General features: G+C 42.9%; 1 protein-coding gene across 2 annotated transcripts in view; it reads right to left on the bottom strand.

Moving 5' to 3' along the window:
* The window catches only part of SGMS1 (sphingomyelin synthase 1), a 99,662-nt gene that overhangs the window by 61,577 nt on the left and 11,632 nt on the right, over positions 1-26,453 (bottom strand). The window contains exon 2 of one of the 2 annotated variants that reach the window (XM_074924367.1): positions 7,937-8,053. The exons of the other annotated variant lie outside the window; for it this stretch is intronic. The gene's annotated coding sequence lies outside the window, so the exon portion shown is untranslated. The remainder of the gene's footprint in view (positions 1-7,936; positions 8,054-26,453) is intronic. 2 annotated transcript variants of the gene reach the window in all.

The following is a 26,453-nucleotide window of genomic DNA, read 5'->3' as shown; positions in this document are numbered from 1 at the left end:
ACGTATTATTTCCTGATGCAGTACCAGCAAAATCTCTACTGAAGCACACAACCCCCCCCTGCTTTTTTATTAGTAACCAATTGCTGCTTTACAGTTTCTTTGACCTTGTACCACATACCAGATTCCTTACCTCACTTGTTCCTTACCACACACACTCCAGAGTGCCCAACACTTTTTATGTCATTAATGATCACAGTACACCAAGAGGCAGAGCTGTATGCTGAAACTTCTGCCTAATACGCAGATTTTTTCAGTTTTCAGCACCCCAAACTCCTCTCAACACAGAATGACAATTCAGATTTTCTTTAAAGTGTCCATTTTTGCTCCACCCCAAACTACCACAGATGAGCAGAACACAAGAATTTTCCAGATAAAATTAAAGAATCAGTGCAGGAACATGAAAAAAGCCCTTTAGGCAAGCATTTGACTGACAAACAATGGGATTACAAATACACAAAGAACTTCAGAGTTAGCATGACTTTTGCAGGGACTATGCATCTTGCACAAGCAAGAAGCAGCAGGATGCAGACAAAAGTTTGCTGTTTATGTAAGTTCACTTAAAGAAACAATCTTCTAAGTCTTTAGACTTATCCCTTGCAAGGCTGTGGGGTAAAAACAAAGGTCTTCCTTGAGACAACCTGCCAGGTAGTCTTACTGCAGTTTTGGATGCTGGTTGGGGTAGACTGGAAGGATGGATTAATTCTGCTTGTGATGATAACTGGGTTTTCACTCAAGTGAGCACCCAGCACCCACCCTGAGAAGAAGGAGAATCAACAAGTCCAGGAGCAGACCTTGGGCACCCCACCTGGAATTTCAGGTTTCAAAAGAGTTCTCCCTTGTAAAATTCAAATTATATGAATGTGGTCTGTGGAACAGCACTCCTTCAGGCATTCAGGTTGTTGGATGCTCTGTTCCCTTCTTTTTTTCCAGCGAGACACTGCCCTTAGACCATTTCTCCATCCAGTTTTCACACTGTACAGGGACACCCTCCTGCCCACCCAGTATGCACTCCTGAACAGAGACATGTACCCACTGGCATGACATTTTGACATGTAGATCTCCTTACAGCAAGATATCAAATCTTGTAATACCTGAGTAACCTTTTTCACCAAGTGGATCACCATCCTCAAAGGTCTCAGCTGTTTCACTGATAGCTAATGTACATCTTTTGGTACAGGTGTTCATGCTGCCTCTTTCTGAATAGTAAGATTTCAGCATCATCTTTCTCCAATGCCCACTTCTCATCCAGGTCAAATCAAGCCAAATGAGGGTGAATGTCAGGAATTAAGACAGGGTGGGCATTAAATGATGTGCAATGGTTCTCCAAAGCAACAGACAGAAGAGCCACGGCTGGCAGGGTGTTACTGCATTGTCACTCACGTTCCACTCCCCCTTGAAACTCTCCCTTACCCTGAATTCCTCCTGTGCATGCTTTCTGTTCCAAGCTCAGCTCACATTTTCATCCCAGCCTCTGGGCCTCCCTGCCGACATCGCAGAGCCTCAAGACAATGACTGCAAATCCAGTAAAACTATACTGTGCTTGGTTTTCCCCTCCAAAGGGGACAGATTTGCAGAAAACTGACCGTTGTGCTAGAACCTGCATAGAGGAGCTCCCTTTCCTTACCTTAACCCCGACGGATGCAGTGCATAATGCTACAGGAGCAACAGGCTGATGACCCCAGTCTCAGGCCAGCAGTGGTACATCGCACCATGCTCAGAGAGGCACTTCTCCTGAAATACCATTTTTAGGACAAACTTACACCATGCCAAGTTACACAGCACCCAAACTATGCCGATTTAAGACTGCTCAATTCACAGCGCTGCAGGTATCGCGTCACCATAAGACAATCAGCACCAGAGCTCTTGAATTAACAATTTGCAACAGCAGTACAAATTATCTGCATTTAGCTTCTGTGGAAGCTGAAGATGACAGCCCCAGAAACCATTAATTCAAGAACTGAAGTTTCAATTTGGGTCTGGATTAGCAGCTAGCAATACTCATTGCACAGGAGAAAGAGGATCAGAATAAAGCTTCCTAATTAAGGCACTGCTTTACAGTGGAGAAATACAAATAATTACTACCTGCTTTTGCCCCCTTGCCTTTTGGCTAGGCAATCCTGTGTGCAAACAGTGGGGCATTTGAGTTGTGAAGCTGAGTACACAACATATTTCCCCCTACACACAGAAATTAGCTCACTCATACTGGTTGCTTCAGCTGTGTAAATAAGAGATAAAATACTGCTTTATATATTATGTAAAACTAAATCCTACAGAATGTAGCCAAATAAAATTTTTAAGCTCTTTATCCTTACAGTATACTCCTTTATTTCATAATTTTAACATAGCATTCACTGTAGATAACATTATTAAAGTTTGACAAGGGAGCAGTCTACTCATTATAAAATGTTTCTTGACAGGATGCTTTGGGAAAATCTTGAGGGCGTGAGCACGAAATCAGTGTATTTCCATGTACCACTTTTAATTTTGTGATTATAATATTTGTGATTAAGTATCCTAGGATACTGCATGCAATTTACCTGTATAACTATTGTTCTAAAACCAGAACAAGTCAATGAACTTAAAAAATCAGGCCTCAGCTCCATGACATTACCACCTTGCTAACAAATCTGAAACCCAACTGGTATATCATGTTCCAGAGCTAGCAGTGATTTAAGGACAGAGCAGTCCTTCTGCTTCGATAAACCTGCTTATTAGTCCCTAGGGGTTACGAGCAGAGCGCTCACGTGCTGACTTAGAGCAAGCTGACATCCTGACAAAGCACAAACACAACCTCATGCTGAATATTATTGGAGTATGAGAAAAATAATTTACAGGAATAGCACCTACAACAGAGGTACTTGCCTCATCTCCTTTGTAAACAGCTTTTAAACTGCCATGTACGGCTATGATTAAGGAGCAGCTGGAGATGAGAAAAGACATCCTCATAATTGCTGACAGGTAAGTTTATTTAAGCTTCAGCACAAGCATTTAAAGATGAAAGAGCCTAACCAGGATGCTGAAAGACAACTGACAGCTTTAGGAATACACACCAGTTTTTAAATAATTTCTGTGATGTAGGGTAATGTTTATGATCACAGAATTCACTGGGAATTAGATCACCCATTTAGCAGCAGGTTTGCCAGATCAACTGTCTGGGGACTTTAAAAAGGATCAGCAAAAACTGTAAAGCATTGCAAAACTGGAGTCAGTGCCTTCGCATTCTTGGTATTCAAGACCTTCCCAGAAAAACTTTACAAAACACTAAAACACATGGGGAAAAAAAACAAAACAAAACATCAAGAGGAAGAGCAAGTCAAGTGCTACAACTGATTTCAGGGAAGTTGCATGTTGTCCGTGCTGACTGCTATGCCCAGACCTGTTAGCCTACCTCTGTCTTACCTGCAGTGCTCAATTTTGCAGCTGCTGCTGGCTTCATTCAAATGCTTTTCATGCAAGATTATTATTTTTGGAGCAGACAAGGGTTTGATGAACGAGTACTATGGAAGGGCAGTTACACTGTCAGACACAGACCATCCAAATCTTTGGCAGGGGGCAGATGCAAGTAGCTGCATCAGGATGAGAAGGGCATCAGTTAATTTGGATCAGCAATAGCATTGACAAAACATCTGAAGCAACCTTGTAAGCACAGTTAACACATCCTAATAATAAAAAGAGCATTTGTGCAAAGTGTGTTCCTTACCTTTTCTGCCACTTGCCTTTCAAGATGTGCCATATAGCTGAGGGAGCTCTCAAGGCTATATTTACACCAGCTTTCTAAGAAACTATTAGTAAAGCTTGGGGAATTTAGCCATGTGTCAGTGTCTGGAGACGGCTGCAATGAAGTTCCACAATGCAGAAAAGGGCAGGGAGGAACCTAAAGATAGGAGTATGCTCTAGACAAGAAGATGATATTTAAGTCTGCCTAGATGTAACTCGGACACAAACATGATTTGAACAAATTGTGATTGGGACAGTCACAGAAAAGGTGTCTGGTGGCAGAGTAGACATTCTCTGTTGGGGCTACAAAAATCCCTCAGCATTTTAATACCAAATATTCTACCCATTCTTTGCAACTTATTTATCACCATGGAGCAAAATATATTAGGTAACATTTTGTCTTCCTAAGAAGTACATGGAAATCTGTCGAAACAATTGCTGACAGCCTTTTAACTATTCATTGGAAATGGGAACAGCAGAGGAAGGGGGAGCACAGGCCAGGAAAAAAAAACGTTTTAATGCATCTTGAAAACAAATCTATGATGATAGAGAAAAACATTTAACAAATTAACTGAAACAAAGCATCTTGTGCAAGAATCCCAATAACCATATCATCTGTGGAATAATAAAACTGCAAAACCATGAAGCAATTTTAAACAACTACGTCTGTCATTAAAATAAGGAACAAACTAGTCAAAACTTATCCAGTGAGAGCAAGCTATTTAATAGGGTCTAATTCAACATGGGAACATAGCCTGTTGGATCCATCTAACAACTGAAGTTGGGGGAAAAGAACTAATTAATAATGCAGCTTCCCAAGAGGCACAAACCCCAGAATATCATCAAAGTCTATGTCTCCTGGGTTGCAGGCTAAGACGATGCCTGGATTCATTAAATGCTTCAGCACGGTGTGAATACAGGTTTGCTGAATGCAGAGAAACTAGATACAAACCAGAAAGCAAAACAAGATTAGAGATTAACAAAACGGCCTTCTCCTTGTGAATCCAAATAAACAAGACATTCTGAACTATTTCCAGCATGACTTCAGCACAAAATAACATTTGCACTTCAACATGATAGTTGATGTTTTAACTGCATGCTAGGGAAACAGTCAAGCACAGAAGCCCTGAGTTTAACACTGGCTGCTCAGCCTTCAAGGGAATCGAAAAGAGTTGCAAAAGAGCCGTGCCTTTCAGATAAAGGCTAAATGTATTTACATTCACTCTTCAAGCACTCAAACCCAAGTAGACCGGGCTGGTTGCTTCAGTATTTGCTAGGTGCCCTGTCCCACACCCAGACGTCTCTGGTAGATCATGTGACACTTGAAAGGAGTTGGGATGACATTAGCCATCAAACCCCAACCCAAACCTCATGTACACAGAACAGATTATAGTAAAACCAAGCCAAAGCAAAAAAGAACACAAGCAAAGAGGATGCAAAGCAAGACGGAAAACCTATTTTCTCTTTGAACAATGCGAGAATTGGTGAGCACACCCCTACAGGAAATACTATTACTTGGGCCCGCAAACTATGAATCAAGTCAGAGTCAGCCTCAGGACAAGGAACAGTCATTTGCTAATTCAGTTGACAAATCCGGAGAAGGAAGATTCCCCCTTTGGATTAAGGGCTAATCAGCAGAAGGTACAGCCTATTATCATTAACTGCAGCCATTTCCTGCTAGCACATCCTTTTCCAAGAAACAGGGGAGCAGCTACATGTCTGAGGGCAAATGAACTAGGAGACGAGAGTGAAACTATTGACAGGAACCTGCTTCACACTACTCACTCACCAAGAACCAGCCAAGCTATTTAATGAGCAGCAGTGGCCAGGAAATCTACCAAAGTGGAATCTGATCAATCAGAATAAACTGAGCACAGAGAACTTACAGTATCTGCTCCAAAATTAAATTAAATCTTCAGTTTTGAGTAAGTGCCCAAGATGTTACGCCACCATGTCTCTTCTTGGACTCCTCACTCTAGTCTTGGTACAAGATTGCTCCATTAACATGGGAGGAAGCAGCAGAAGCACATCAGACCACAGACTGGGTTCAGGCCCTCCCAGGGGACTGCATGGATTCACTCTTCATCCTCCTCACTTTTAAAACACAACCTGTGGACTTCTGTGTTTGTACCAAAACCATCTCGGCAGATCCTGCAACATCTATTTGCCATTCCCATTTCTACAAGACAGTTTTGATTCATGCAGCTCATGTGCATCTGCGAAAAGGGGGGGGGGAGGAAGTGTAGTAGAGGGTCAAACAGGAGCCAAGAGGGATGCCCACACTTTCCCAGAGGGCGAGGGTAAAACCAGTAGAGGTGGTGCTGTAAAAGGTGTTGCCTTTTGTGTGCAGAAGGTGAATAAAGGCAGTGCTTACACAGCAGATCCCAAGCTTTAACCTGCCACGTCATCTCTTCAGCCATCAGCAACTTCAAGCTCAGGCATTCCTGGCAGCAAAGGTATTACTTACAAAGTCAATGTCACAATGAACTCAGGTCTTAGAGAGGATACAGAAAAACTCTAAATTCAGGGAAAAGGGAAATTAAGTAATAGATTACTACATTATTCATAACATCTGTGTATTGGACCCAGGGGAAACAAAAGTAGAAACAATACAGTGACATGAGCTTACGATGTCTGGTAAAAGTATCTCCCACTCTTAATATTTATATAGTTGAAGGAGGGTGGGGAAAGTAGGAATTTTTCATGACTGATGAAAACAAGCCTAGATATCACAGTTTGTCCATGACAACTACCACATGCACACCAGCTTTCAGAAAGCAGCAACTGGAAAATTAAAGCCTGCTCATAACAATTCACCTTAAGCGTGATAGAAAAAAAAAATCCATTCCCTCAATTTCGGTGGCATTGATGTTTATTCACGGCATTTTTGTCATTATTTGTGGTTACTGACGGTATTTCTTACAGTATCTGTGAAAGCACTATTCAACATCTTAATTGTACAACATGAGATTTAGAGGCATGCAGTACTCTGATATTTGTAAGAGAGCGGCTAAAACCAGCTCTCCCCAAAACAAATTTGCTTGGGGCACCCACAGGAAGATTTAAAACTGCATTAGGAAGAATCACAACTGAAAGCTGCTTTTCTGCTCTGTCCCTCACCACAGCCTCTCAGAATCAGCTAGTTCAGTCTCACTAATATTCAAGACTGTTTTGAGAAAAAGGCAGCAGCTTTCCCAACTGAGAATGGAAGGCACGAAAGACTTGGTTCATTCAGAGTGCCAGTCACTCAGGTTACACGCAAACAAGTAACAGTTTTAAAAAACATGCTCTTTCTCAAAATCTTTGTGCCCAATAGTTCCACTTTTATTTTCTGATTCTTATGACACCTCCCCCTCTAGCTCTTAAATCAGTCACGGAGCTTTCCAGCACAGATCAAACCCAACAAAACCATGAAAATCTTAAAAGATGCATTTCAGTAAATCCTCACACAACTTCAAAGTATTATTAAAATACAAAACCATAACTACAAACAGCAAGAAAGGGTATACACCCCATTTATTTTCTCTCTGCAGGTCATTCATCTACATCAAAGCCAGAACCAGGAACAGAAACCAGGTATTCCAGCCGCCAGCCTGGCTGTCGACCCAACCTATCACCCCAATTTCAACAGTCAGAAGGGCAACAATTTCCTTATAAGTAGGGTTTTTGAAGCAATCTGCATCTCAAGTTTTGCTCTTAGTTATCCTTACCTGGAAGCTGGAAAAAGGAATTAAGTGATCTTTCAGTTGCCTCTTCCTACGATTATACAATTTAGTACTGGAGTTAAGACGGTGTAATTTTTTTTCTTGAATGAAGATAGTGCCAGGCTGGCACAAGCAACATCTAAACCAACAGAAAATAGAGGGAATCATCATATTCGCTACTAAGGCACGCTTTTAAATGGAAGTCTCACTGAAAGTAACCAGCCAGTACAGGTGCCAAAAGAAATGGTGCCATGCAGCTGCAGGACAGCAAGTCATACGATGCAAATACAGAGGTAAGGACTGCTGACTGCTGCCAGTACTGAACACTGCCATTGGCACACATGCAGAAAATGACTAATCCAGAGCAAAATGGTACCTGCCCATGCAAGTCCAACATGAGAACTTGCCCACCAAATTCAAGTCACATTTAATATCAGTTTACAGTAAACAAAGTATTGAAAAAGCACACCACTCCAACACACACGTGCTTGAAAATGCAAAATTCATTTACTTACCTGAAATTGCTTTTCTGTGCAGAGTAATCAATTCATCAGGTTAGAAGCTCACTACAAGTATGACAGTCAAAGCTCGGAAGACCTGCTGCTGGCTGCTTATCACATAGTCATAAGTCACTATTAAAAAAAAAAAAAAAAAAAAAACACAAACCCAATCACATATTAAGAAGCAGAGCTAACAGCAAGCCTTCCATTAAAATATCAGAACTTAATACAACGTGAAGATGACCTCAAGGTCTACCAATAGCTGGAATATATAATAAAGACCATGCTAACATGCACAGCTGCATTTTAAAAATAGTCTTTCCCAAAAGGTGCAAAAAGAGAAAAGATCCCTGTGTCCAAATAAAGCCTATAAGCAACTTTCACTGGATCTGAAGAGGCCTGAAGTTCTTATGCAATTTTTGGCACCCCACAGAGAGCAGATCCACTACTCCCCACATGCACCAGCCTCCCTGCAGGAATGTATCTTGGACATACACTCATTTTCGTCCTAGCTTGCACCAGGCAAGAGCAGTTTGGATGAGACCATCACCCCCAGAATAATGTGGGAAATGGAGCTGCCAGAAATGGGTCGCTGACCACCTGATTTTGTCCAGGGGCACCATAGACCAGAAGCCATCTACTCCCAACATCACGGGAATCTCAGTGTTTCACTCTTGAAAGCCATACCCAGTTCCAGTGATACCTAGAGCAATCAATCAGAACAACTCTTCAGATACACATCGTCAATTGGAGCACAAGCTAAAGAAATAAATCTTGACATTTCCTTTGAAGAGAGCTGGTAAAGTCACCCAGGCTCTGAACCAGGCATCCCACAAGGTAACAGTTTTTGCTGACAAATAAGCTGATGCAGGGGAAGCAAAGGAGGAAGGCCTTTTCTGCTAGTCTTCAAGATAATCAAGATCTTTTACAAGAGAGAGCAAGCACTTGTACTGAAGCAAAAACAAAACGAAAAAATTGAAATGCACATGACCAAAATCCTCAAGTGGCAGCACCCATGTAACAGGTTCCTCTCCATCCATTATCTAACTTTTGCACAGCCAAAAAGTTAGAGCTGGCAGCAGTAGACAAACCACTCAGCCCTGTGGCTGGGAAGCAAAGACACTCTTCATCTAACACCCCCCCAGCTTTCAAAGGAGACAAAAACAGGGAGGAGATTCAGAAGAGAACCAGCCCCTTTTTGCATGGGGCTCTGTAGGGGTTATTCAACTAAATTTTCAGTTAAAGGAAAAACTGTCAGTCTCCCTGCTCCATTCACATTAGTCAGAAAACTGAGTCATATATTTTCACTCCGATGGGGGGGGAGGGGGGAGAAACAAATTGTGCTTGCTGAAGCAGAACCAAATCCAAATAACTGACTGCCAGCAAGCAAGCAGCCCAGGGCATGGCAATTCTGCTTTCTTGGACTCCTTTTTAGCTATGTTTAGGATTACTTGGAAATTCACTTGTGGGCTTTACAAGTATAATACATTTGTATTGTACAATTATAATTGTATTGTATAATTATACAATTATAATAAATTTACAAGTGCATTCTTGCCTCATCTTCAAGATTAATCCATCGAAGTGTTTTAGGGAGGGTGGCATCAGGCAGTACCACCTCTGAACACCCACCCTGAGCACCCATCAGGCAGCCTCCAGCAGTCAGACAGAAGACTCCTCTCTGGAACAGGCTGGAAGTCAAATGGCTTTTGTCTATCCAGAGAGCTCAGTAAAAGCCTTGCTACCCTGCACTGTTTGCTGTAGGACTGTAGTAATAAGAGCTAATGTTTACAAAATGTAAGAGAAGTTATCCATCCCACAAACACCCACTAGCATGTCTTCAGTAAGGAGGAAGGCCCTGTTTCCATGAGTAACTGCACTCTTATCTCGTAACAACAGCCACCCTCCCAAACACATCATACTCTCTCTGCTCACAGGCACACACTCATCTGCCAAGTTTTATGAAACCCAAAAAACCGCCCATCTGCTGAGAGCAGCATCAGCGCGAACCACAAAAGCGCCATCCTGCCATACCCCTCGCCACATGCGGAGGGAAAGCTCCAAACTCTGCATAGTCACTTTTCCAGGAAGGACAGTTCCCCCCTGATCCAAGAGATGATGGAGCATAAACTGACGCTCAAACATACAAACCCATTTCTGATGAGCAAGTCATCAATCAGCATGTGCTGCTGAGCACCACAAGTGCTCCCAAGATGCTCCGTACCGCTGTAGCCTCTTACTCTCTGGTATAAAGCCATACAGACCCTGTAAGGACATGTTTTCTGACACATACAGAATTTTTTCTGAGCCAGTTGGATGAAAGCAGAAGCAATTCACACCAACAGTTAGCTTCTTTTACTACAAAAGTCACACTGATAGCAGAACTTATGGCAAGGTTTGATTAGAGCTCATTCCTATCTTTCTTGTGGCACACACGGCACTTCACTGTATTTTTTGAAAAACTCTTTAACATTTGTCACCCACTTTTCAGAAAATAAAAGGTCTACCTTACCTAAATTGATTAGCCTGTACGTCAAACTCCTCCACTCCTTCCTCCAGAGGAAGGCCCTTCTGTTTGCACAGCGGTGTCTTCTGCTCTGCTGGGGTACAGGCTGACAAGTTCAGGGCTCAGTTTCCTTAAACTGCATGTTAATACCTTTATGGAGGTAGTTCAGTTTCTGGAGTTGCTAGGCAATAAATAGCGAGCCATAAAGGCACGAGAGAAGCCCACTTCTATTTTAACATATAACGTGACAGTGTTCAGCTCTGTCTGTGATACCACTCGCTCTAACATCCGCCGCATTTCTTTAATGCAGAGGCACCGGCTCAGAAGCAATTCTGATGGCTCTTATGCTGTGAAGATTAATGTCTGAAGTCACTTGCCAGTCTTGCTCTCCATATCACAAGATGGCTAAAAACTACCAGTCACTGTCAACAGCACCCAAACACCCTCTAGAACATCATTAGCTTATTCAGAATATATGCACCATTTTATAACACCTGATAATAAATTGCAACCAGCACAGCCTCGAGTTTAGGACACATTTAGAGTTGAAGCTGCATCTCTGACTAATGCATTTAAATAGACTACAGCTTGCAGAAACCTGCAGGATTTCCAGAAAGAGCACATATTTTCTTTTATTAATATTTAAATGTTTTTCAGGGGAACACTACCATCTTTATTATCCATGCAGAACTACAGGTGACTCAACCATCCACATGATTCAGGAGAGTAAATGTCCACATCTAAGCACCAAGGGCCAGTTTTTGGGACTTCACAGAAGTAAAAATGCCTCCTTGTGCTGTACATCACCTGTGCCTGCAAAGCACAGACATGAAGCTCTGAAGTGAAGGATTCTCCTCTTCCTCTCTTCCTTCACACTTAACACATATATTCAAGCAGCACTGTTGCAAAAGGAGCAAGAGTAGGCTGTTGTCTTACTTTCTTATCCAACATAAACAGCAAGGATCAAGAATGTCTGCAAAGGCTGGATTAACCGGCTACTGACTGCTACTTGGGAAAGGCATCTCAATCATTAGAGCAGCATTTTCATTTTACGCCCCAGCACAGGAAGGCAGGCATCTTTCCACATTTCACGGGCATGTTTGCTTCTCGTTTGCCAGACACACTGAAGCACTCCTTTAAAATACACCGGAGAAATTCGGCCTAAAGAGATCACTTGCACAAGTTCATCAGCCCAGGAGACTTGTGGATTAAAGAAATCAAATTAATTGATTCAAAGACAACGTAAGGATTTTGAGAGAATATTGAGCTGATGTCTAAGACGTCATTTTAATCCTCCTCACATTTAATTCTTTTAACATAGGAAGCCAGTAAAATATGCGATGCAGTTCTTAAACAGAAAACATCTCCAAAGGCATGATAATCATTGAACTATTTTGCAAATTGCTTCTAATCCTCAGTTGTTTGCTTCTGCACTCTTCTTGTGGAGACAATAAAATCATACAGCTAAAAGTAATGTAGTGATCACTCCCAGTGAAAAGGTATGTAAGAAAAGAATGATCCTCATCTGCTTTATGTAGACAGATCTGCAGTAGGGAACCATTATCTAAATACTACTTTCTGCTGCCCTCCCCCCCTCAGCTTTTGCTATTATATTTTTAGGGTAACTTCCACTTTACATTTTTGTCTTTAATTGTAAAAAAGCAGAATATTTTTAGCTCCGATTTCAGGAAGATTTAGAGATAATTCCCCCCTGCCAGACACACTACATTTTTAATCAAATGCTTGGTGAAGTGCTAAGGCGATGCAGCCCAGAAACATCCACCTCATCTTTCTTCTATGGAAAGATGGTAGCAAAAGAGCTAGCTCGCTGCAAACTCATCCCTCGTGTTCCAAAGCCCTGAGAAAACTGTTGTTATATGAATTAGCAAGATTTATTCATGGGATTAACTTTGTTTAGCTCTTCCCACATCCCAGTGACCTGAACAATTGGAACAAAACAGAGGAGGAAGCTCAAAAGACTTCGTTGACAAATGAAAGATACTGTGTGCAGCAAGCATACTTTCTTCACTAGTAAAATTTGCACTTTTAGCACAGAAGTACACAATTGTGCTCAGTCTCACATCTAAGACATCTGTGTACTTTCTGCACTAGCCTGTATAAAGCCAGCCAATATATCACTAAGTCTTGATTTCCATTTTATGCTGTAAATAAGGTGAAGTACCATTTTTAGAAGTGTGGGGGAAAAAAAGAATGCATGAACACCAATTCAGACAACAAACATTTGAGGTCTCTTACTAAATAACTATGACAGAGAGAGGAGGAGATATAACAAAAGGGGAATTCGCTTCCAATAAGAAACAAACAGATCAAAAATCCCCTTTACCTGTTGCCTGGATTTATTTCAGGTCATGTCATAGGAGGTCTAACACACAACTACACAACACATAACAATCCCATTAACAGGAGACACTCTCTTTCCCAAAATAATCATGCCCCTTCACAGATCTTCTCCCACCCTTCTTGTTCAGCCTTCCAAAAAACACCTTGCAGGACACACTCCTCTCCACTCAGCCCCAAAGATGCTGAGTCTCCTTATCACCTAGGGCACCAACTGCCCCAGGAACACTCGGAAATCTTTACACAGATGGATCCCAGGACACTAAGAAGTCACTTGGTACATACTGGTCTTTTCAACTGTCCCTACAGGTTGAGATGCTCAAAATTTTCCCAGATTCACCTGAAAATACTTTGAAGATAAAAAAGCTAAGATTAGTCAATTCTACAAAAGTTATTATTAGGTTAGAAAACATTAATAAACACACTGCAACTAACTCGTTTTCAGAATATTCACTGTTGAACCTATCTAGGTAATTTCCCCGGGTTATAAAAACCCAAGGTCTGATTACTGAGACAGATCATATTTTATGGGTCAATATTTGGAAGGAAGTTTCCACTACATACAGCTTCCACCAGCAGTCCACTTAGTGCCTATATACATACACACATGTACCTATTAGAAAGACTTTCTTGAAAGCCTCAGCTTTTATAAACATCTCAAGGCATACTGTTATCTTTTTGAATGCAATGCTATCTGCTGCAACATTTGCTTCTGAAACACACTTCTTGCTTACTGGCAAACCCACCAAGTGCTCTCTCAACTGGAGATCAGTAAACCCACTCATAAGAGGTCACATGCCTCTTCCTAACAAGCAACTAGGAAATGACAAGCCCTCCCTTCAGTCCGTGACCTTTTATACAACATACCTTGTGAGTTCATTATACGAGCAAGTTAGCGATAAGGAATTCCGGGTACAACCTGAGTTACTGACCTCACTGCTGCTCTTGGAACAATCACATGAGTAAAGTTTCCCATCCTCTGCCACCAACAGGAACGACTTTAAATTGCTTATTATACTGTTTATTTTTGCCAATCAAACTGGTGTTTGGCATCTCATGGATTATTTTCCATTGACTGGTACCTATTCTGGCTTTACAGGAGCTGGAGAATGGGATGAAAGCTGAGGACTCCACGACAACCATGGTCTACATGCTTCTGCTAAGGGGGTGGAGACAGAAATGGTTCACCTTGACCTGCGAGCAACACCACACGTCAGAATTCACACTATATCCAAATACATTACTTCATACCCAAATGTCTTTCTGCCAAGTTATCTACTGACTCAGAAACAAACCACAACAGTTCAAACTTGGCTCTTCCCATTTTGCAAGTGCTTTGAAACAACAGGCCAGTAGACATATTCTACCTTTGCAGGCACCTTTAAAAGTAATAGCTGATACAAAGCTATTACAAAGAGAGAAATCACAATAACTGATTTGGTAAAAGGAGGTGCACCCTTCATTGACCAGAGAGTTGAGAAATTTTATTTCTCATACTTAAGATTTTTCAGCTTTTAACATGAGAACAATTACTATGAGACTTCACTAGCTGGTATATAGTTCCTGCAGAGCAGTGGTGGTGATGACACAGGATGAAGGGGAGACCAGGATGGATGCTGGTATGCTCACATACAGATCTCACAGGGAGGACAGGCAGAATGGAGAGACAAGGTCATTTAGAGACTCTGCAGTCTAGAGATATTAAGGCAAATAACCAGGCCACAAAACCAGATCTGTTGTGTGTTTTTTTCAGCTCCAGCAGGGTTAAGAGCATTAGTTCAGATTCGCTTCTGGAACATCATCCTCCGCTGGTGACTGAATGTCTCCTTTGTCAGCCACCCCGCATCACAGGCACACAGCAGCTCATGCCGGCCTCCCCGTTCCTCCGAGGACACGCACTGCATTGCACCAAGTGCATCAAATTCCAGAAGTACCAGCGAATGCCAACAGTTCTCCTGGGCAGGAAGGTCAGGGGCTACTTAACAGGTCAGCTGGAGAGACATGCTGACAAGTTTTGTGTTCACTGCTCAAACTCTGCAAGTAAGCTAAAAACAATCTGCTTCATGAAGCACACCAAGACCTCTACTCAACTGGGAAGAAAAAAAAAAAAAAAACCAAACCAAAACTAAAACAAAAAAACCTGAACACATTCTCTGCTCATCTGACAAATACACTCAAAATTTGCCTCAGCAGCTTTCCCTATGTTACTGTAGCAGTTAAAGATCTTTTGAGTATACAAAAATGTACTGTTAGCAGCACTGAAATTTATAAAGAAACTCTCCTTAAGCTCTTAAAATATCATTCAACACTTCGTATGTGGGTCCCTCCTAAACAGAACATTTCCAAGATAATTATACTGATATCAGAACAGCAAACACTGCCACGTATGCATTGCTTGGGCAACTATCCCATTTTAACCTCCTTTTCAATTCACCTTACTGCCCAGGAAAACTTATTCAAAGAAAGGCTGTAAAAGGGAAAAGCTGAAGGTATCATTCCAGCAACACCTCTGGGCTGAAGCCAGCATACCCAAGCTCAGTAATTACTTTTTGCAGAGATTCCCTTTGGTGCTGCCATCACACAACTAAAAGTTCGGCATTTGCCTCCACTATTACAGCCCCCAAAGTTCAGTCACTGCAAGCTTCAGGGCTTTTATTTTCATGATATGCCCATACAAGCCAAAAAACAAAAAAACAAAAAAACAAAAAACCAAACCCCAAAACACAAACCTACACAAAAAAAACACACAAAAAAACCCAAACCTGTAGCTGTTCTGCTACATCAGTTGAATCAATGCGTAAGAGCAGCTAAACAGCCTTGTCAGACAAGGCTCTGTCTGAGGATTTGACTACTTTCAGCTCCAGGAGTTTCCTGAGCCTGTATTTAGTAATCCTAAGGATCTCTCATTCAAATACTTGCTCAGCGTCCCCCGCCCCACCCCTCCCAGCTTGATCCCATTTAAACTCTTTGTGTCCATAACATTATCTGGCACAGTCCAATAGACCCGTTGCCGGGCAAAGAGGGGAGTCTACGTGCTGCTGCCAGCTCCTTGGGATTCCTGTTACCGTCGCGTCCTGGCTCCCACACAGATAGGGCAGAAAGAAATCCTTGTTTCTGGCTTCCAGACCACTTACAGATTCAAGCAGGTATGTTTACACTGTACCTAACTTCTAAGTTGTCACAAGCTGTCGGGTTTCCTCCCTTAGCTCGCTCTCGTAAACAGAAGCCAGGTTACAATGCACGGGTTGAGAAGACTCTTCCCCTCTGTAATAACATGTGGGAGATGTGTTAGAAAACCTTTATTATAAAAATAACAAATACCAGAAATGTGCTTTTCCTCTGCAAGAAATATCTCAGTAGGTTCCTCCATGATTCCTAAAATGCCATCCTAAGATTTTCAAGCACAGTGGCAGAGCAACTGATTATTACACTCTCTCATGACGCATCACCTCTGGCAAAACAAAAATATCTCGATATCCCAAAAAGCTGATCACTTTGGCCTCTAATAGTGCTAGCAGCATTCAACAGATGTCAACATACTCCATATTTTCTTTAGGATTTAAACAGCTGATAGAATAGAGCAGGAACCATCCCAACGGATGACAGAGCTGAGCATGGCACTGCCTGAATGACAAATGACAACGCCATGGCTAACAGCAGGAGAATGCACATCTGCTAGTGTCCCTGGTAAACCATACCTACCCGATCTACTTACCAGCACGTTTCTACCATCACTTGTGGTCTATTTTTCTACAGTGAAACCTTATCAGGCTGGTGTTAAGCCAGCACTCCTCAAATACATTCCTAGCTGCTCCTACTTACTACACAGCAATATTCAGTGGCAATTTGGGGGAGACAATCTACTGTAAACTGTTCCATAAATAAAAATTAATCTGGTTATGGATGTCAGTAATTTTTCATACAATAAAGGGCTTGGAATGCAATATGCCAATCAAAATTAACATTTAGATATGACATGTTGCCCCACTACATCCCACTCCAGGCCCTCAACTATGTTTGAGGTCCTTGTTCACACTGCACCATTCATGATGGCTGCATTCCACTCAGAGTAAAGGTTGCCTGTAAGCAGCTTATACAGTATGTGAAATGCTTTCTTTATCCTCAAATATTCTAGCTCCAAGGAACATTAAAGCAAGACACAGATTTCAGCATTTGAACAGTAAAGAACTGCAACTCCTACAGATACTGCCAGAAACTTTCTTCCTTTAGTCTTTTAGATCTGTAAAGCCTTATTTTGCTAAAGGAAAACTACAAACAGAAAGCAAAGTGTAATGCTCTTTAATAATATGCTAAAAAGGGTTATTACAGCAACATTGGGTACAAGCAGAGGACAAAGCAAGGGTGCCATTTCACTCTTGCTCACTCTGTTCAGAGCAGATCACTCTCTTACTAATCAGTAGGATAACTGATGGTGCAGCATCATTTATCCACAAAACTTGTGGGGTCTTCCCCAGTAAGTGGGCTCTGGAAAGCCACTATACAAGTAAAGGGAGTTTCCCTGCAGCTGGTCCACAATTTAACTTGCAGCAGTGAAATTCAGCTAGCCAGCAGATCATCTACTACACTTCAGTCTTCAAACAGTCATACCCACCTTAAAAATAAAACTCTGCCCAAAGCAGAGTTGTTAGTTAAGACAAGAGGAATTAACCACATCGGTCACCAGAGACAAAAGCATGACAGCTGACAGGGGAGATTTTCAAACAACAACCATAATTCAGCACAACTCAATTATCCCAGGGGTGCAGAACAGGAAGACAGGAATATTAAGAATGTCATTGTTCAAAAGCAGCGAAGAAGCATCTCCTTTTCCATCTCAAAGCTCTTCTCATTGAAAGACATGCTCTCAACTTATCAGATTCCTGATCCCTGTTTTAGTAGAGCAGCAAAGGCTAAACCAGATGTGCTGCTAAGGCCAGGATATCTAGCTTGTGGGGAAAAAAAAAAAAAAAAAAAAAGAGGGGCAGGGGACAGTTATCTCCATCCCCACTATACTGGTCCTGCAGCAGTTATTGATTAGTTCATTTTTCTGTACTGTCTCCTTACTTAGCTCTGCAGGCTCCCCACCCCAGAGCTCCAGGTGCATGCTTTTCTTGGGTTGTCAATTTGTTGTTGGCCCCTGCCAGGAATTCACAGACACAAGCTGGTTCTGCACCCGTTCCTCACCTCCATAAACAGCCTAGCTAATCAAAAGACAAGCTACATTACAAATGTAGAATTAGCCAAATATAAATAGGAAAAAAAAATTAAGCTTTCAAAACAGTGATGGGGCAGGTAAGGAAATGTTTTCCTACTCTGTTAACTTCACTACATGCAGGTTTACACCAAAGTAGTACTTTTACATTTTTATGTTAAAAAAACACTAGGACATATCCTAAGCACCAGGGCAATGAGACAGCAAGTTTTGACATTACCAGAAATGTATGTGCAGAAAAATAAGCCCTACAGTTTGATTAGCCATTTCCTTGTAAGGTACTAAAAAATGCATGGACCTTCACACAGGTTTTACTCGTTCTGCCTTACAAGCTGGAATTTGCCTGCTGTGGTGAAGTGCTCAGGCTTGGACAACTGGCCCAAGCCAGAGTTGACCTATAGATGAATCCTGTATATTTTGTAACTGATAACCGTTGTGCTAATAGGTATTATACTAAGTTATAACAAACCACCTATTCTGATGTAAAAGGTGGAGGTATTGAAGCCTGAGCAACAGGCCCCGAGCCAAAGCTGCTAACTTAATATGTAGTCATTAACGAAATATGTATGCTCATTAATGAAATATGTAGCTTAGATATCATATACTCATTACTGGTGATGGATGCAATGAAAACATGTCTATCCTGAATGTATCTTTCTTCTTCTCTGTGTAGGGGTAAGTTAACAAAGCTGTAAAGCCAGCTGTCCGGCCTTGGGACAGACATATGGCCTTGTTTTAAAAGGAACAGAAATAAATGAGATAAGGAGGGAAACTCCCTTAGCTTCTCCCTTGAGCCCTGGCCAGGCTCTGGGGGAATCTAATGAGAGTGTGAAACCAGATGTTCTGCTTAAAAACAAAGGTGCCAGTTAATTCTGGCTTGTGGATTTTTAGTATCTAAGGCTGGACCCACTTGCAGCGACTTTGGAAGCCTCACCTATGGGTGGAGGCACCGCGTAGGATTTCCCACTCGCCGGGACAGGCTCTGCAAACCCTCGCTGTAACTGGGGCTGCCCAGTGCCTGCGGGTCTGGATGATGGTAATGTATGCAAATGGTGATGTACCTTTCTTAATCACTATTCTCTCTCAGGTAGTATTGATTTGATGCATTACCCTCTATTTTCCTATTTGCTTAAGTGCACTGTTCTGTCTTTTCCTACTGTATGTTTTCTGTATTATTCTGTTATATTATTTAGTTATTTTGAGTAAAATATGCCTACTCATTTCACTCTGGTGTATGAGTTTAATTGGTATCCCTACTCAGCAAAACATGTCGTCAGAGAGCTCTGACAAACAGGAACTGCAAGTAGTGAAACCCAGACAATCCAACCAACATACCAAAAAAGCCCCCCAAAAAAGTAAACTGGAATAAATTTTGGCCAACTTGGTGCTTACATTCCAACTAACCTGCTTACACATGAGGTTAAGTTCAGCCCTACAATACTATTTTTCAACACTAGTCTTGTGCAACACTTAAATGTAAGAATACTAGATGAGGTTCAAGAATTTAAGCAAAAGCTAGCAAGTTTATTATGGGTCCCTGATGAGGGCCCTGGCACTAGCCTACAAAAATAATCACAGCTTTTATGTGAGAACACAGATAATTTCAGTCTTGCTCTAAAAAGCTGGAGTGCATTACTGTTTAGTGCATTGAACAACTTGCAAGACCAAGGGCACATCACAACCACCACTTGACAGTAAAAACCAAACATTTTCCAGCTTTTTCTTACAACAGAGAGAAAAGTAGTTAACATGAAGCATATTAAGTCCCAAAATTAGCTGGTTTGCTTAAATGCAACATATAAAGCCATCTGCAGTATTCCTAAGTACAAACAAAAGCAGTAAGTCATGCAAGATTTTCAAGTCTTAGTTTAAGAAAAAAAAAGAAAGTAAAAGAACTACACTCTACCTTTGAAAGCTTAGGAGGGGCAGAAAGGCGGGCTTCTCATATACCAAAAGGATCACAGAGCACCTCCAGGTTTCACAAGAGCCCTGCGATCTTTAAAAATGGCATCTCTTTCTTTCTCCAGAGACTCATGCTTTACAAACCAGCTGGGAGAAAAAAGCCTGATTCTGGAACGCTTGTAAGCAGGCATGCAAACGGCTCCGTGCTGAGGCAAGTTTCAAGTGTGTCAAACTAAAGGCCATAGAGATTTTAGTCTTTGCTGCCAGTCAGTACAAAGAGCAACAGGCAAAGTTGTCTTGTACTGTTAAATTTACTCGTCAATACTAAAGTAGACACAAAGCCTCCCTGTCTACTCAAATTCTTCTCCAAACACTTGTAAAAGGACACAGCTATCCCGGTTAGTCCAATTAAGTCACTGGTCTACCACAGACAGAGCAACCAACCACTGACAGTGCCCTATCAGTGGTTTAAATTAGCGGCATAGCAGAGTTCATCACTGCCTCACCAAGAGACCTTTACAAGTCACTGCAGGAGAAGGCAGCAGAGAAAATAAATCTATTCCCTTCACTTTCAGAGATTTACAAGGGTTACGCTCACCTCAGAGAGGTTATAACAACCTTTTCCCTTCTTCAATTCCCCCTTTTTTTCCGGGGGGTGTGGGGGGGTGGGGGGGTGGCATGTCTGGATTAATTACAGACCAGAGAGCAGCCGAGCATTAGCTCAGTCTCATGGTGCAATGAACGGCCCGCACAGCTCTGACCTAGATGGATTTCAGCGGCCAGACGAAAGTCTCTCCACAGAGCACAAACACCGGTGTGACAATAATGAAAGCCGAAATCTTGTCGTGCTATCTCATTTCCCATTCCTCTGCACAAGCCATTTTATTTTTAGGTTATAACATCTGATGCAGGAGGGAAAGAAAGGATGGGCACAGGCACAGACATCTGAAAACAAACTTGGAAATGCCAAACCCGAGACATTTGCATTTCACATTGAGTTGCATTAGCCACATCTTCAACTCCCATTCAGCATTTCTGGAGTCACAGTGGCAAGATTTATACTGTCACACTAATGTCACCTTCACATCTGGTTTCCCCACAGTCACAAGCTGCCTTCAAAGAGACTGCCATCATCCTTGCAAACTAGATCAAATGCTGCTTTTTTTCTTCTTGCTTAATAGGCAAACAATACAATTGAACAAGCTGGGTCGTGTATGGAAGATGAAGACATGGGGGATATTATAGAGCAGGTGACTCCTGAGTGGTGGTTCAACAAGAAAATCTCCGGTATGAGAATTTAGAAGTTAGTGAAGACCTTTTAACTGTAAGTTATGTGAGACAAAGGCAGGAACAAAACTTAACTCTGGGGAGAATCCAAGGGTCAGAAAGAGAAAAGTACGGCAGCATGCAACACATTTTAAGCTCACACAACGTTTAGTTACAAAGTGATCCTCCAGCGGCAGCCCTCTGCCTTCTTACACACGATGCTTCCCACCTGTTAAGGAACTTTCTTCTCAGGTCACTGCAAATGTACACCACAGGTATGCATCAAAGCAACAGAGCTACACACAGGGAGACCTGGGCAGCACGTCCTGCATAAGGGAGGAAAGCAAAGCTAAGGAAAAAGAAAAAAAATGGCCAATATCAAGCACACCTTTTCCTGAAGCAGTTTCTCTTCACAGAGAACTGATTTTCACCTCGGACAGCTAGCGATGAAAGGGTGCACACCCAGCAGTACAAGCAGAGCCTTTCACCGCCTGAAACTCTGCTGAAGTTCCTTCCCCACCTCTTTCACTGTGAGGCTTTTTTTTTTTTTTTTTTTTTTAACTTATCAAGCACATCTTACAAATCTTTCATAGCCACTTAAAAGTTAGGGGTTAAGTAGAGCTATTACACTAAAATCGCTTTAACATCCTCGTTTTTGCTAATTCTGTTGGTGTCATAGTTATCAATGGAAAGGAGGAGGAAGCTGGAAGGCAGATCTGTTCACCACAGCAGCAAGATACAGGTAATGGCACAGTAATTCAATACATACTTGCCCTCTGGGAGTATTAAATGCCACGGCCGGGTCTGCAGAGGAGCTCGGTGACCCGGCTGACGTGCAGCAGGCTCCAAAGTTTCGCAAACCGCGCTCGTTTCTTGGGTCTCCGGGAGGCCAAGCAAGCGGGGTTCAGCTGTCAGTGTGCTGGAAGGGGCTTATCCATAACCTCGAGGCTGTAAAACGCGGCAGCTCAGCAGCAACCGCCCTGACAACGAGCCATGCTCAGAGGAGCCACGGACCTCAAACTCCCAGCGAGGCTTTGCTGTTATCTACCACACGCACCAAACTCAGCAGAAATTTTTTTCTCCTGCGACACGGACTTGAGTCTCCTGGAAAGAACCATTTACTCTTTTGTTACAGTGGCCAGAAGGGAGACCTGCACAGATATATGCACTGAGGGCAAAGAATTCAAACTGGATTTGCACTTGACTAATTCACTGCAAGCAAAAAGCAAAATTACAAGCTATACCTGGGAGAATGACAGGGGTGCTTCTATTAGTCTACAAAGCAGTTGTAAGAGTGGCTGATGGGCAACAATTACTCTTGTGTTAAAAATCAATACATCCCTAGTCTAATGCAAACGATACCTAAGTCTCAGTAAGAGCGCTTTTCAAGTGGGTTTAACACACACACTAGCAAGTGGCACGTGATTTGCTACGGGGCAGGGCGGAGTTGAAGGGTCATCTCTGCTGGAGGGCAGCACGATGTATCCATAAATAAAGTAATTCAAGTTTGCCTGCAACAAAGTACAGCTGAGCCCTAAGGAACGGGAAAAAAAAATATATTTTAAACTCCCCAGCCACAAAAGTTATTCCAGTTCGCAGCAGAAATTTGTTACGCAAACTTAAAGTGTCTTACCCTTTGTCTTGACCTAAAAACAATCAATTTGGACGAGGAATTTTTTGGACCACACCCCTGCCAGGCTACAGTAATTGCTTTTTAATTTTGTTTCTTCTGGGCACTGAAAAGCATTTGTGCACTGCTGCAACATCCCTCCTACGCAGTTCAATAAATGGTAAGAGATGGTGACCTCCCAGGCTTCGGGGAAATGATGATCGGCATTCATTTAGAAGCTCCTTATACAAAAGATACTTTTTCAGAGTTTGCTTCTGAAAGCACTCTGTTTGCTAAGCCTCTGCCTTCAAGGCAGAGCAAAGCCCTTTAGGACAAGCAAACCTGGACGGGCGCTATAAAAGCAGCTGTGAGAGATGCACTTCAAGGCTCCTGCACCTCACAAAGCCTCGGCTATTCCGCAGCAGGCTGGCTTTCCCAGAAACAACAGTCCAATACTGAGAATTGCCACCAGTGTAATTAACGAACTTTGAGTTTAAATATATCAAGAATCTGATAGGACTTTGACCGCTTCCGAAAAGGAGCCACACAAGGAGCTGTGACAGTCCTCCCACCACACAAACCAAAGGCGCAGGGCTGGGGAAGGCCCGGCCAGCTCTTCTGGCTGGAGGAACTGCCGGGTCACTGCCTCCCCATCACCAGCATTATTTTAAAAGCCTCAAGCCCCAAAGCCTGAAGTACGACCAGCCCGGTTTTGACCTGCATTAGCAACCTACTGTCCCCGATGTCTCTCATACATCTTCCCATTTTCACTATGCAACCTCAATGCTTTTACACTTTTTTTTTTTTTTAAGAGTTTTACTGTGTTTTTATTATTTCAGCAAGAGCTACGTTCCTTTCTCCTTCGGACAGTTTCTGTGGTAAACTCTGATATCGTATACAGTTACCAAACTGTGGTTTTTGAAAGACAAGCAAGTTCCCTGAAAAAAAACCAAAGTACTGGATTGGAGGGAGAGGGGAATTCCCTGCTGTGGTCTATGCCTGTGAAAAATCCTAATAGCCAGGAGTCTGAAAACTGCATCTGCACAGACGTGAGGGATTAATAATTTCTTCATAACAAGTTTTATCAACACAGAAAACATTACTGGCTTTTGCACTGCTTCCCTTTTTGAGAGGCCAACTCCTATAATGCACGTTACGCAAGTTTTCCGTTAGCTTTATAAACGCCAACCAGCCTCTTCTAGACTTAACAGTTAATCAAATGATTTATGAAGAGTGCAAAACCATTAAATTGGCAGAAAAGACAAAAACTGAGTTCCAGCAGTGTATTTGCAAATTTGATCTGAACAAAACCACGTATTTTCTCCAAAAAATAATGGAAAAAAAGAGGGAGGAAACTTGAGCTACATCTTCCTCAAAACGGAAAAGTGCTGCTGCGCTGCAGAGCAACCTTGTGCTTGGGAGCAAGGAGGCAAAGTCAGTAGGAAGGACCTTCCCCCCTTATACACAGAGGATCCCACCATACCTTGTTCAAAAGTGGTAACAGTAACATAACACCAAAAGGAGCACTGGTACCATAAAAACATCGAAATCACATTAAACAAACCCATTTGAAAATGTCTGTTTCTGCCATTTCTGTTGAGTAGACCAACGATTTGGTTTTGGAGTTGCCCGCTTTCAGTTCCCCATGTAACCAAAAAATTTATGAGCCAGCAGCACCCAGGTCCTTGGAAATATCTGTACTACAACCTATTCGACTTTTCAGCAAAAGAAACCTTTATACCGCAGATTTGACAAGCTCTGGCAAAAGCATCGGTTTTGGATCCACCTCCCCCTAACCACAGACCCCCAAACTAAGACACACTTCAGGGTCAGGAGCAGGAATCTGTTCCACCCCTCTAAAGGCCATCTGCAAAGTCCAAGAGCTCGCCAAGCAACTGCTTATTCCCCTTAATTGCTGGAATGGGACAATCCCCTCCGGAGCGAGGGAGGGAGGGAGCGAGGGAAGCCCTGCCAAGCCAGGAATTGGAGCTCTCCCTCCCCTCCCCTGCCCTCGGGGGATGCTTATCCCTGGCTCCAGCCATAAGCATACATCTGCTGGGAAAAGCAGATCTCATTGAAACCCAGGAACTGTGATACTGGTTGCACTTCGGGATGTAAACATGCAGGTCGATCTCTTGATGAGCAAGCACGACACAGTGGTACGTATGACCTGGGTGAGAGCAGAACCTAAATGCCTTCACCTGTTAGTTTTATTCTGGCTCATGGCAGACGACTTAGTGAAAATCCAAACGTGCACACTTGCAACAAACAGGATGAGGATCCTTCCTCCTCTCACTTGCAGCTCTGCACAGCTTTCTGGTTGTTAAAGAAAGGGGCAGTAACTATGGCAAAGCATCTTCCCATGTCGCCTCCAGTCCTGCACTTGGGGGGGTGGGGGGGTGGTGGTTGTGTGTGTTTGCTGAACAGCCTGACTGGGGGAAGGCTGAGAAACAACGTGGATGGCACAGCTAAAGGGTTTACTGTAACAGGCTTAAGTGCTGAGCTGCCGAAGGGGTATCTCAAGTCCCAAAAACACAAGCAGATTCTGCTCTCATCAGATATAGCCATGGGTTTTTCTACATAGGATTAGATGGATTAACATGTTGCAAAAGCAGTTTCCTTAAGGAAAAAAGGAAGCATTCTCTATAAACGATAATACAAAAGAAAAATCAACACAGACCCTAAATTTCTGATGCTGACCTTATGAAGCCACGCTTTGTTTCCTGCTTCAGCACATTCAAAAAACCAGCCCTCAGTTTATGCTTGATCAGCTGCACTTATTACCAGATGTTACAGTCTATGACAACATTTTCATCCCCTCCCTGAAACTTCTAGGAAATTAATCTCATGTGAGCATGAAGAGAGAATAAACTTGACAATACTTGCCAGAACAATATTCACAGAATCACAGAACCTTCTAGGTTGGAAAAGCCCTTGAAGCTCCTCCACTCCAACCATTAACCCCACCCTGACCGTTCCCAACTCCCCCAGATCCCTCAGCGCTGGGTCAGCCCGACTCTTCAACCCCTCCAGGGATCCCGGGGACTCCCCCCCTGCCCTGGGCAGCCCATTCCAACGCCCAACAGCCCCTTCTGCACAGAAATCCTTCCTCAGAGCCAGCCTGACCCTGCCCTGGGCAGCTTGAGGCCATTCCCTCGGGGCCTGGCGCTGGGGCCTTGGCTCCAGAGACTCATCCCCCCTCTCTGCCCCCTCCTGGCAGGGAGTTGCAGAGGGCCAGGAGGTCTCCCCTCAGCCTCCTCTTCTCCAGACTGAACCCCCCCAGTTCCCCCAGCCGCTCCCCAGCAGACCTGTGCTCCAGACCCTGCCCCAGCTCCGTTGCCCTTCTCTGGCCACGCTCGAGTCATTCAATGGCCTTTTTGGGGTGAGGGGCCCAACACTGAACCCACTCATCGAGGGGCGGACTCACCAGTACCGTGTACAGGGGTAAGAGTATATCCAGAGTATATTCAGAGTATAGTAATATTCGTACATTTTGAGTATATAAACACCACACACACACCTGGTGACCGATCTAGCAAAGGCAGCTGTTGTTTAAATATCAATTCCCCTTCCTTTCTCACCTTCTCAGAAGCCTCAGATAGAGCACAGGGTCCCCAGCAGCAAGGCAGGACTCAGTGGTACCTACGCCACGTGCTCCCAGCAGGGCCAAGACTCAGCC

Source organism: Athene noctua, chromosome 21 (genome assembly GCF_965140245.1).
Source record: "Athene noctua chromosome 21, bAthNoc1.hap1.1, whole genome shotgun sequence".
NCBI classification, from domain to species: Eukaryota; Metazoa; Chordata; class Aves; order Strigiformes; family Strigidae; genus Athene; species Athene noctua.
This window is presented reverse-complemented; position numbering and strand designations above follow the sequence as displayed.